The following is a 10,508-nucleotide window of genomic DNA, read 5'->3' as shown; positions in this document are numbered from 1 at the left end:
AAGAGTAGTATTGGTTTGGGGTCCTGGCAGAAACTGTTTTCAGGATAATGCTGGAGAAATGCTATCATCAGAAATGTTTCTACGAAGTAATTGTTTCCTCACAGTTTTTTTCCCTTCCAACCCTTATTCTGTCTTAGTATCAATTCTTTTTAAAATTATTTATTTATTTATTTTAGATTATTTTTCCATGTTTACACGATTCATTTTCTTTCCCTTCCCTCTTCCCTCCCCACTCCCAGAGCTGACAAGCTGTTCTACTGGATTGTACAAATGTTGTCACTTGATACCCATTTCCATATTATTCACTTTTGCTAAAGTGATTTTTAAAAGCCCAAACCCCAAATCACATACCCATATATACATGTGATAAGTGATGCCATATGTTTTGTTTTTGCATTTCTATTCCCATAATTCTTTCTCTTAGTATCATTCTAAGCCAGAAGAGTGGCAAAATGCAGGCAATCAGGGTTAAGTGACTTGCCCAGGGTCACACAGCTAGGAAGTATCTGAAGCCAGATTTGAACTTAGCTCTTCCAACTCTATCAACTGTGCTACCTAACTGCCCCTTCCTCACCTTCCAAATGCTACTTTCAGAACACACCAAAATACATTCCTTCCTGTATCACAGGGCTCCAAGAATACCCAGATTCACATTCACATTATTTGTATCTGAATACCCAAAAGATCTGTGATTTCATTTTAAGAAGTTTTTTTGAGGCATATATTAGTGAAATGACTTGGGATGGATCACACAATCCTTTATCTAGCAGATACAGTGCCTCTGCTGTTTTTGTTAATAATTACTATTTATTATACTATATTACTTATTCTAAATGGATTATTTAATAAAATAAATATTGATACATTTATTTTTTAGACTTGTCTATAAACTAGTAAAGCTAAAAGGAGTCTTAGAGATCTGGTTAAACCTCTTCATTTTACAAAGGATGAAACTCAGGCCAATGGAGAAGAAATGGATCAGTGCCAAGCTGAGTCCCAGAACTCAGTTCTCTGGATTCCAGGTCCAAGGCTTTCCCCATTATGCTCTATGGGGTATCAAATTGCACATCTCAAATGATAAAGGATGGAGGCCAAAGGAATCCTGGAGCTGTCCACTGTTAGTAATACCAAGAAGATTGAAGCATGAAACAGAACAAGGTTTCATTTTACTCCAGATATGAACAAAACACAAATAGGTTGTTTTTTTGACAGCGTGTGACTTTTATTTCGCTCACCACAGAACATTTTATTATTACCATAACTAAAAAGAAAGACAAATCAGAATCCTTGAATTTATCCAATGCTTTTCTTCTGAGGGGCTCAAAGATACCTCATAAGCATGCTTGCCAGATGAGAGTAGGGAAGTGAGTAGAACAGCACCTTTGGTTTTACAGATGGAGAAAAAGAAACAAAGAAATGTTAGAGGACTTGCCCAAGTTCACAAATTAAAAAAGAACCAGGACTGGAAGGAAGGTCTTTCAATTCCCAGGCTTATATTCTCTCCCCCATATCATGTGACTCTACCTGCTTCTTATCCCAACCACCTGGAGACTCTCAGGGGTCCTAGTTAGCAGGATCTTTTGGCTGAGATGAGTTGGAGGTTTTGGAAGAAAGTCTCCTCTCAAAACCCAGCAATGGAGGAGGAGAATAGGAGATATGTCTGGGCTTTGGGGGAATAACAAAGTTACAAGAACCCACAAGGTGAGCAGATGAGAGGGAGTCTTCCCCAAGCAAAACCATAAAATATGCTGGCTCAGGGGATGGAGAGTCAGGCCTAGAAATGGGAGGTCTGGGGTTCAAATCTGACCTCAGATACTTCCTAGCTGTGTGACCCTGGGCAAGTCACTTAACTCTTATTGCCTAGCCCTTACCACTCTTCTGCCTTGGAGCCAATACACAGTATTGATTCTAAGATGGAACGGTTTTAAAAAAAAAAGTGCTGCTCCAAGATACCTCTTGCCAGGATTTTGGTCCTTTCCCTCTCTCAGTCCAAGCCTGTATCTCCTGTTGTAGATTCTTGTTCCTATTTCCCACCAGCACTGGCCTTTCCCCCCTAAACCTTCTCTAGGCTATGAAGTAGCTAGTTTTCTCAAAAACTCACCTAATCAAAGGTGTTCCAGGTAAAATAAAATGACTGTGACAAGCTTCTCCGATAATCATGATATTTTGATAGGGGCTTTCTGCCTTTCAATTCTAAAAAAACAACTCCAATGGGAGGAAATTCAGACACCAGGAAAGGCCAATCAGTCGTGCATCTCTGCAGTATTTGGAGATGGGGCCGGAATTCCCAGGGCTTCTTAAGCCCGGTCCTGTAAGAGCATCAATGCCTTGTAAAGCTGTATCCTCTAAGATTCCTCTCTTCGGTGTCATCCATTCTCTCCAGATTTTTCCCTCGCTCCACTGTGGTGTAGGAGGCTAGAGGGTGGGAAAGGGGACTCCCGTCAAGTGGGATCCCTGGTCCTCTGGCTCCCATTCTTGGCTCCAGGACGGACCTCTAGTCTAGACGGATTACCAGAATTTTCTCAATGCCTGCCCTGCCTCCAGTCCTTTGCCTAGCTAATACACCCAGAACATCAGAATCCTCTTCCTTAAAAGACAGCCTCGATCGAAACTCCTGAAGGCAAGATGACTTCCCGGCTGCTTACAGTCAAAACCTTTCTCTTTTTTCCCTGAGCTCCAAGGAAATCGTTTTCTTCTTGTCCCAGGTGCAGCTTATTTCCCAACGTCGTGAGAAGTCTCCCGGCAATATAGTCCATTTCCCAATCACTGTCCCACCTTTTCCCCCTCCCTTTTGTTTTCGCCAAAAGAGGTTTTCCCAAGCCCCAGTGCGCAAATGGAGCTTACCTCCTTTTATTCTTCCGCTGGCGGCTTGGAGCGTCTTCCAGTCCGGGACTTGTTGCCAAGGTCCCTTTGCCCCGCCGCTGAGGAGGCGAGCTCACCAACTCGCGGCCCTTTGGGACTAGGGGCGGGGTTTCCCCCTCTTCTCTCGCCCCTGGGGGCGGCTCATTTACTTCGGGCCATCCGGGCTGGGTAAGGGCGCTCCTAGAGCCTCCTCCCCCTTCTCCCAGCCTCTACCCGGCCCTCTGCTAGCTGCATGGCCCGTTAAATACGTTTCGTTTGCCCCTCCCGGGTCAAATCCCACCCGCCCAGGCTAAAAGCAGACAGACGCTCAGCTGGTGGCCAGGGTTTGGGACAAAGGCTCGATGGGGGAGAAGTGACCCAGAATCCCAGCCCTGGGGGGCCAGAGAGACCTGCAGGGAGCCAGGAGGAGCTGGGAATCAGGGGAAATCGAGATCATTCACTTCTCTGAGAAAAGCGGCTACTGAAGCTAGGCTCCGCCCCCAGATGGTTTACACTTGCAAATTGCAGGTGGTTTGTTTTCCTACATATTTAATGGTTCTGCGTTTTTTGCTTTTTATGTGGGGAGGCAGGATGCTGATTTCCTACTGGGAGATCTGTGATGTGGTTCAACAGCGCTGGAAAGCATTTGGGACTTGTGAAAGAAAAGTTCGTTGTGGTTCATGACTGTCGATAGAACTAAGGGTGTCCCCAAAAGGAGGCTGTTGGGGGACAGCTGGGTAGCTCAGTGGATTGAGAGCCAGGCCCAGAGATGGGTGGTCCTGGGTTCAAATATGACCTCTGACACTTCCAACTGTGTGACCCTGGGCAAGTCACGTAACTCCCATTGCTTAGCCTTTACCATTCTTCTTCCTTGAAACCAATATACAGTATTGATGCTAAGACAGAAGGAAAGGGTTGTTTTTGTTTTTGTTTTTTTAAAGGAGATTGTTGACATCAAGAAACTTCTAAGGACCCTCATATGCAAAAATGTTCATAGTAGCATTATTTGTGATCCCCCAAACCTGGAAACGAAATCCATGCCCAATGATTGGCAAATGAATGGAAGATCACGGTGCTGGAATGATGAAAATGAAAAATTCAGAGAATCCCGGGAAAGTGAAGCCAATGAAAGAAAGGGAGCCAACAGAACAATTAACTTGATAATTGACAAGGTCAAGGGAGACAATATTTTGGGGTTAAGTACAATAGATAATGTTGAAGTGAAGTTCAAGTAAAAGCTCTTCCTCTAGGTAAACAGTAAAAGGGGGAAATGACATGGACTGCAATAGGTGATTTTTTTTTTCACTGTTTCCAGAGAAATGTATTTTATATGGAGGAAGGAATAACAATATGTGTGAACTTTTCAGAGAGGTGGGTTCTAGTTTCAAACAATGGGACTAGCTCTGTGACCCTGGGCAAATCATTAAACATCTTGGCATCTCCCGTTCCTCATCTGTAAAATGAGAGGTGTGGACTGTGGGATTTCTAATAGCCCTGATGCCATATTATTCTATTTTAATGACTAAAAGAAATCCATTGGAGATTCATTTGTCTTAGTTACTGCATCTTCTCAGACAGAAATATTCTTCAGTCTTTCACACCTCAGTGAAATAATCAGATTTCTCTTTTCGGAATATTTAGGGAATAAGATCAGGGAATGAGAATTTGAGTGTGAAAAGAAGGGAAGTTAGCACTGAATGTTTGGGGAGGTCAGGTAACAATGGGAGAATCTGAGGAAGAAGAAAGCAGCATAAAGGTACCCGGAAACTTCGGAGGAGGGACTATAAAGCCCTAAGTGGGGTCAGGGTCAGGTAGCCTCTGCTGATGATGGCCAGCGTATCTCATCATCCACAAGTATTTTCTGAAATTTCTTTATATGATCATAATCTTTTATCATTCCATATATCTCTTGACCTCATGAGCCTAAATAAACCCTGTTCTTCATCCTTGCCTTGGTCTCCAATCCCTCTAGCTCTCATTTCTTTCCTAGGCCAACTCCATTCTCTACATTCAAGCCCCTTGCCGTCTTGTCCTAGCTAGCACCATCATGCCCAGCCAAACTCCAATCCTGGATTTTTCCCACCACCTGCCAAATGAAGCTGGAGAAAATCACCAAATTGTACCAACTTTATGTTACACAATTTCAACTGAGCCATCACTGCAGCAGTTATCAATTTGCTATCACACTCATCCCAGTGGCTATTCCAAATCTTTCCTTAAGGATTCCATGGCAGCTATTAGCACAAAGGGCAGAATGCTGCAATCAGGAAGACCTGAGTTCAAATTCAGCTTCAGACACTAACTACATGATCCTGGGCAAATCACTCAAAGTTTTTTGTTTTTTGTTTTAAATTTAAACCCTTAACTTCTGTGTATTGATTTATAGGTGGAAGAGTGGTAAGGGTAGGCAATGGGGGTCAAGTGACTTGCCCAGGGTCACACAGCTGGGAAGTGTCTGAGGCCGGATTTAGACCTAGGACCTCCTGTCTCTAGGCCTGGCTCTCAATCCACTGAGCTACCCAGCTGCCCCCTCAATCTGTTTTTCAAGATCATCATTCAGTTGAAAATCTACTCTCCTCAAAGTTACTAAAGATCTCTTAATTGCCAGATCTAATAGCTTTTACTTGTTTCGCGTCCTTCTTGACTTCTTGTAATGGTAGATAACCTTCTTCTGGAAACTTTCTGCTCCCCAAGTTTTTGTGACACTCCTCTCTCCTATCTGCTTGAGCAGCCCTTCAAAGTCTCTCTCCTTTGCAGGATCTTTGTCCAGGTCACATCCACCAATCATGATGGTCCCCAAGGGTCTGTCCTAGGCCCTCTTTTCTTCTCCCTTAATATTTTTCATCAACTCCCATGGATTTAATCATTTCCCTTAAGCCATGTCATTCATTAGTTGTTCCTTAAGCCTGGAATGCTCTCCCTCCTCACCTCGTCTTGGCTTCCCGGATTTCCTTCAAGATAGGGCTCAAAGTCCACTTCTGAAGGAGGCCATTCCTGATCGTTTTGTTCCTCTCTCCCTCTTACTCCCCTGCTAGAGCCTTCCCTCAAGATTAATTTCCATTTGCCCTGTATACATCTGGCATCCGACAATTATTTGCATTTTGGCTCCCCATCTGGTATGTGAACTTCTTGAAGGAAGAGAATATGCTTTCCATTTTTTGGAATTCCCAGCATATACCGTGGTCCCCAGCACAAATCAAATGGACATAAATGCTTGTTGACTGATTAAAGTACTGTTGTTTAATGTTTATAGACAATTTTAAAGAGCAGGATGTTTGTAGATCACCAAGAATAATCAATTGAGTTTTATTTTGTATATTTGCTAGTAGGAATGTTGCCTTGCTACATGTAAAGTGTTGGTGAAAAGGTACTGAGACTAGATGTACAAGTGCCCAAGGACCAAACCCCAGATAACATCCTGGGGGGAAGAGATTATAAGCAGAACTGTGCATCTCTGTTGATATCTTGGGGTATAGGTGGTTAGGACAGTAGGAAGAAGCAAATTCACCTTCCCAGAAAATCGGCTTGGATTAAGTTGGGACAGTCCAGGCTTCTGGGAGATCCCCATCTTCAGAAAGTGTTCCATCAGGCTTTGCTGGGATAAAGACATCTCTTCTGACATTTGGTGATGGGAGACAAATGATAGTACAATGAAGGTACCTGAGCCCCATAAGATAGTAGGCATTATAAGTAGGGAATGATAGCCTAAAAGTTAACGAGAGGCAAAAATTCCAAAGGTTGGGGATTTATTTATGGTGCATATTTATATTTCCCCAAATAGGATTTGGCACAAATAAAGCAAGTTTGGTACTTGCCTACTTTCACGTATCAGTAAGATAAAATTAACTTGATGTGGAAGGTAGCCACTGAGAGGGCACTGTTCTCAGTATGTTGCCCTACTTATGCTGCCAGCTCTAGCTCAGAGGTTATCATGATGAACCCCATGTGTACTGGACATTGAAGAAGATAACGAATGCTTAGGCCAAGTTACTTCTGAGCTATTTGTAGACAAGGATGCAAAGATAGAAAAAAAACTTCTGTGCCTTGAGCCCTGGAAAGAATGGATAGATATGGTTATAAGGGATCCTGCTTTCACAAAATCATTGCTGGGTCGATGTGCTAGGGCAGAGATGGTGGAACCTTTGTGTGTGTGTGGGATGTGAGAATGTCCTCAAGGGCCTGTTGAGATGGGGAGGGGAGCAGCCCAGCCCTGTATCCCTCTGGCGAACCCTGTGCTGATGTGTGTGCCCAGAGAGGACTCTTGAGTGCCTTACCCAGCACACATGCCATAGGTTCACCACCACCGTGCTGGGGTAACTGCAAATACCACAATGGCACTGGTGGCTCACTCATTTCCTGGGAGGAACTGGCCTACCAGAACTTCACCATGACCTGGCATCTTGATCTTGGAGAATTCTAGGTCAAACATGAATGGCTCCTACTTTCTCATTTGTACTGCTAAGTGATGAGTTGGATGACAAGACATGCACTTTAGTTGAGTGAAAGAAGGCACAACCTCATGAAAACCCCAGAGCGCTCTGGCTCCTGGGATTGCAAGACTGCCATTACTACCCATCGTATGTGTTTGTTACCAGGAAGATGCTTTTAAACCATCAATCACTGAGTAGATGTGAGATTGCTTGTTTTTCAACTGTATTAACTTAGCATTTATAATGTATCCTTTGCATTTTCCCCCACCCCCAAATTGAGCCAAATAAATCCTTATCACAAACATGCACAGATCAGCAAAACAAATTCCCACATTGGCCACCCCCAATTGTATGTCTCTCATTGCATTTTAAACTCATCACCTCTGTAGCAGGAGAATGGCACGTTTCAGTTTCAGCTTTCTGGATTCAGAGTTTAGTATATCACTGAGTAGAATTCTAGTCTTTCAAAGTTTTTGCTTTCTATGCCATCATGTAATTTTGGTCATAATTCTGTTCACCTCAACCCTATTGCAGTTCAGTCTTCCGATTTTTTTTTCTGAAATTCCCTCTGTCCTCATCTTGCACAATTTTCCCTATGAGGTAGTATCACTAGGCAGACTTGAAATAAGCAATTATTTAACTTTCGGTGGTGACATTTGCAACCCATGTGCCCTCAGGGACTTTGAATATTCACTGCACCCTTAGGAGAAATTAGAATCATGGTGCTACTGGGATGAAGGGACTCTTCCAAGGGCTGAGAATGTCCTTCCTGAGGAAAGCTAAGTCAAATGTCATGAAGAAAGGGATTAACTGTCATCTTTGCAAAGCCCTGAGAAGGAACTAAAAGAATACTTTTCTTAAAATTTGCAAAGTTAATAGTAATGGCAAAAGTCTATGATTTACTGGGTATTAGCTGTCATTGACAAATCTTAGACTAAGTCTACAAACGGCTTGTCAATTCTGAGAGAAAATGAAAAGACAGTCCAAGAGAATTGAATTTCACACCATCCGTGGAAAGTCCTACAAGAAAACTGTTGGCGTGTGGGTTTCAGTGTTTTGCAGGATTTGTGAGTAAAATGGTGAGCTTTTTTTAACCACTAGTAAAAGGGCGAGCTCCTCCTCATAGGCTGTGTAGGAAAATATAAGTAATGGGGTCACCAGGGATATTAAAAATCAACTATGGGGTTTGTGGGAACACTCTCTGGGATGTAAGAGAGACTAAAACTGATCACTGAAGTCTTGTACAGCTACACCACTCCCAACTGGAAAAATAACAGCCAACTGTCACTCTGGCCAGAGGCCTTGAATTAACTGACAAGGTAACAAGGTGAAATTGGGTTTTAATTAGAAACAACTAAAAGGAGGGCTAGGAATGACTACTCTAAAATCTTAACACCTAATAACAAAACTCAAAGGGACAGGGAAGGGCTTATTCACTACACTAATTTAAGCTATCTAACTAGCAGGGCCCAAGGAGCTATACTGGAGTCTCTGGGTTTCTGCCTCACACCTGGAACCTGCCAGGCTTGAGTACAGCTGGGGCTTTTGTGGCTTTGGAATTTCTCACTGCAATCCACTGATGATGTCTGGATGCCAGGAGCTACAGTTGTCTCAGGAACTAAGCAGTAAGGGTTTTGCTTGAAGCACTGTCCTCTTCTCTTGTTCTTTCCTTAAATGCCACACCACACAGGATCCCAGGGGAAAACAGGATGCAAGGTGTCCTTTGCTCTGAGGTCTCCCAGGCTGGCAACAGTTTTTGCCTACCACTAATGGAGTCCACACACAGCACACATATAGACTTCCTCCTCCTTCATTCCAACCTGGAATTCCCAGCTCCAGCTCCTTCCTGCTAGGTACTTCCTAATCAATATATAATCAATACCTAATAACTAGCTAATCTAATCTTACTCATAGCATCTACAAATATTTCAGCTGTTATTTGCTAATGTTAATAAATTATATATTGCCTGTGTGTAACTCTTAAAGTTTATGAGAACAGGGATTTGAGAGAAAGCTTATGGGAAGAGATTTCTCCTATTTTTATACTCTGGTATGGGGGCTATGAGCTAATTGAGTGTTTATTTTTATGAGGAAATGTCAGAATAAATACCTTGGTTGTTATTGAATCTTATGGGAGAATTACTGAGGTAAAGAGACAGTGGTAGTAAGCTGAAAGGTAAAGGTTTAATATTGTCCCTAAGAGTATCAGAGAAGAATCATTATCTTTTCTCCAAGACTCATACCTGCACAAGTTTTCAGAGGGAAGGGTTAGCAAGTCTTACACACTGTAACATGTAGGGTACCATGTGAAACCTGATCACACTTATAAAAACTCTGGTAGTTACTTGAGATGTTATACAAAGCACTTTGGAACAGAAACACAGGGTTTCAGTCCTGTGATCACGTATGCGTCACTATGTCTTTCAAGCACTTCCCTATGGAAGGAAGCATGTGCTTTATGTAGGCTGTGATTTTCCATAAAGGGAATGAGGGAGCCATTCTCAGAATCATCATGGGATTGGATTCCTTGACACCAGAGGTATAAAAGGTCTATCCTTTTTTTTTTTTAAAACCCTTAACTTCTGTGTATTGGTTCCTAGGTGGAATAGTGGTAAGGGTGGGCAATGGGGATCAAGTGACTTGCCCAGGGTCACACGGCTGGGAAGTGTCTGAGGCCGGATTTGAACCTAGGACCTCCCGTCTCTAGGCCTGGTTCTCAATCCACTGAGCTACCCAGCTGCCCCTAAAAGTCTATCCTATGGGGAGTTGGTAGTAGTTTTAATAAAATTCCCATTGCCCTCCGGGAACACTTTTCTTATCCACTGTGGCCAATTGCCATGATGAATGCAACCTTAAGAACTGTATCTATGCTCTGTCCCCCAATAGTTATTTAATTGCATTTTTGGTTCAGAAGTATCTCAATACCTTCTAAACCTTAGTCTAAATAACTAGACTAGCCTGAATTAGGCGTGGCCCAAAATACTTCCCCTTCTCCAAAGTGAGCTGGCCTCAGACATGGCTTCCCCACTCTTCATTTGCTCTCAATAATCTGCCAAATGATGCAGGGAAGATTTGTCATATTATGAATGGCTGAATCCATTGTCCATGATGGAAGTAGAGAAAGATACATGGTTATTTTCCAATAACTCTCAAGTGCATAAAAACCCAACTCTATTGGCTTGTGAAATTTTTCCTGATGACCCACGAACCCCATACCCAAATATACACACAAGAGCC

Source organism: Gracilinanus agilis, chromosome 5 (assembly GCF_016433145.1).
Source record: "Gracilinanus agilis isolate LMUSP501 chromosome 5, AgileGrace, whole genome shotgun sequence".
Taxonomy (NCBI): domain Eukaryota; kingdom Metazoa; phylum Chordata; class Mammalia; order Didelphimorphia; family Didelphidae; genus Gracilinanus; species Gracilinanus agilis.
The sequence above is the reverse complement of the archived record's forward strand: the minus strand, read 5'-3'. Positions refer to the sequence as shown.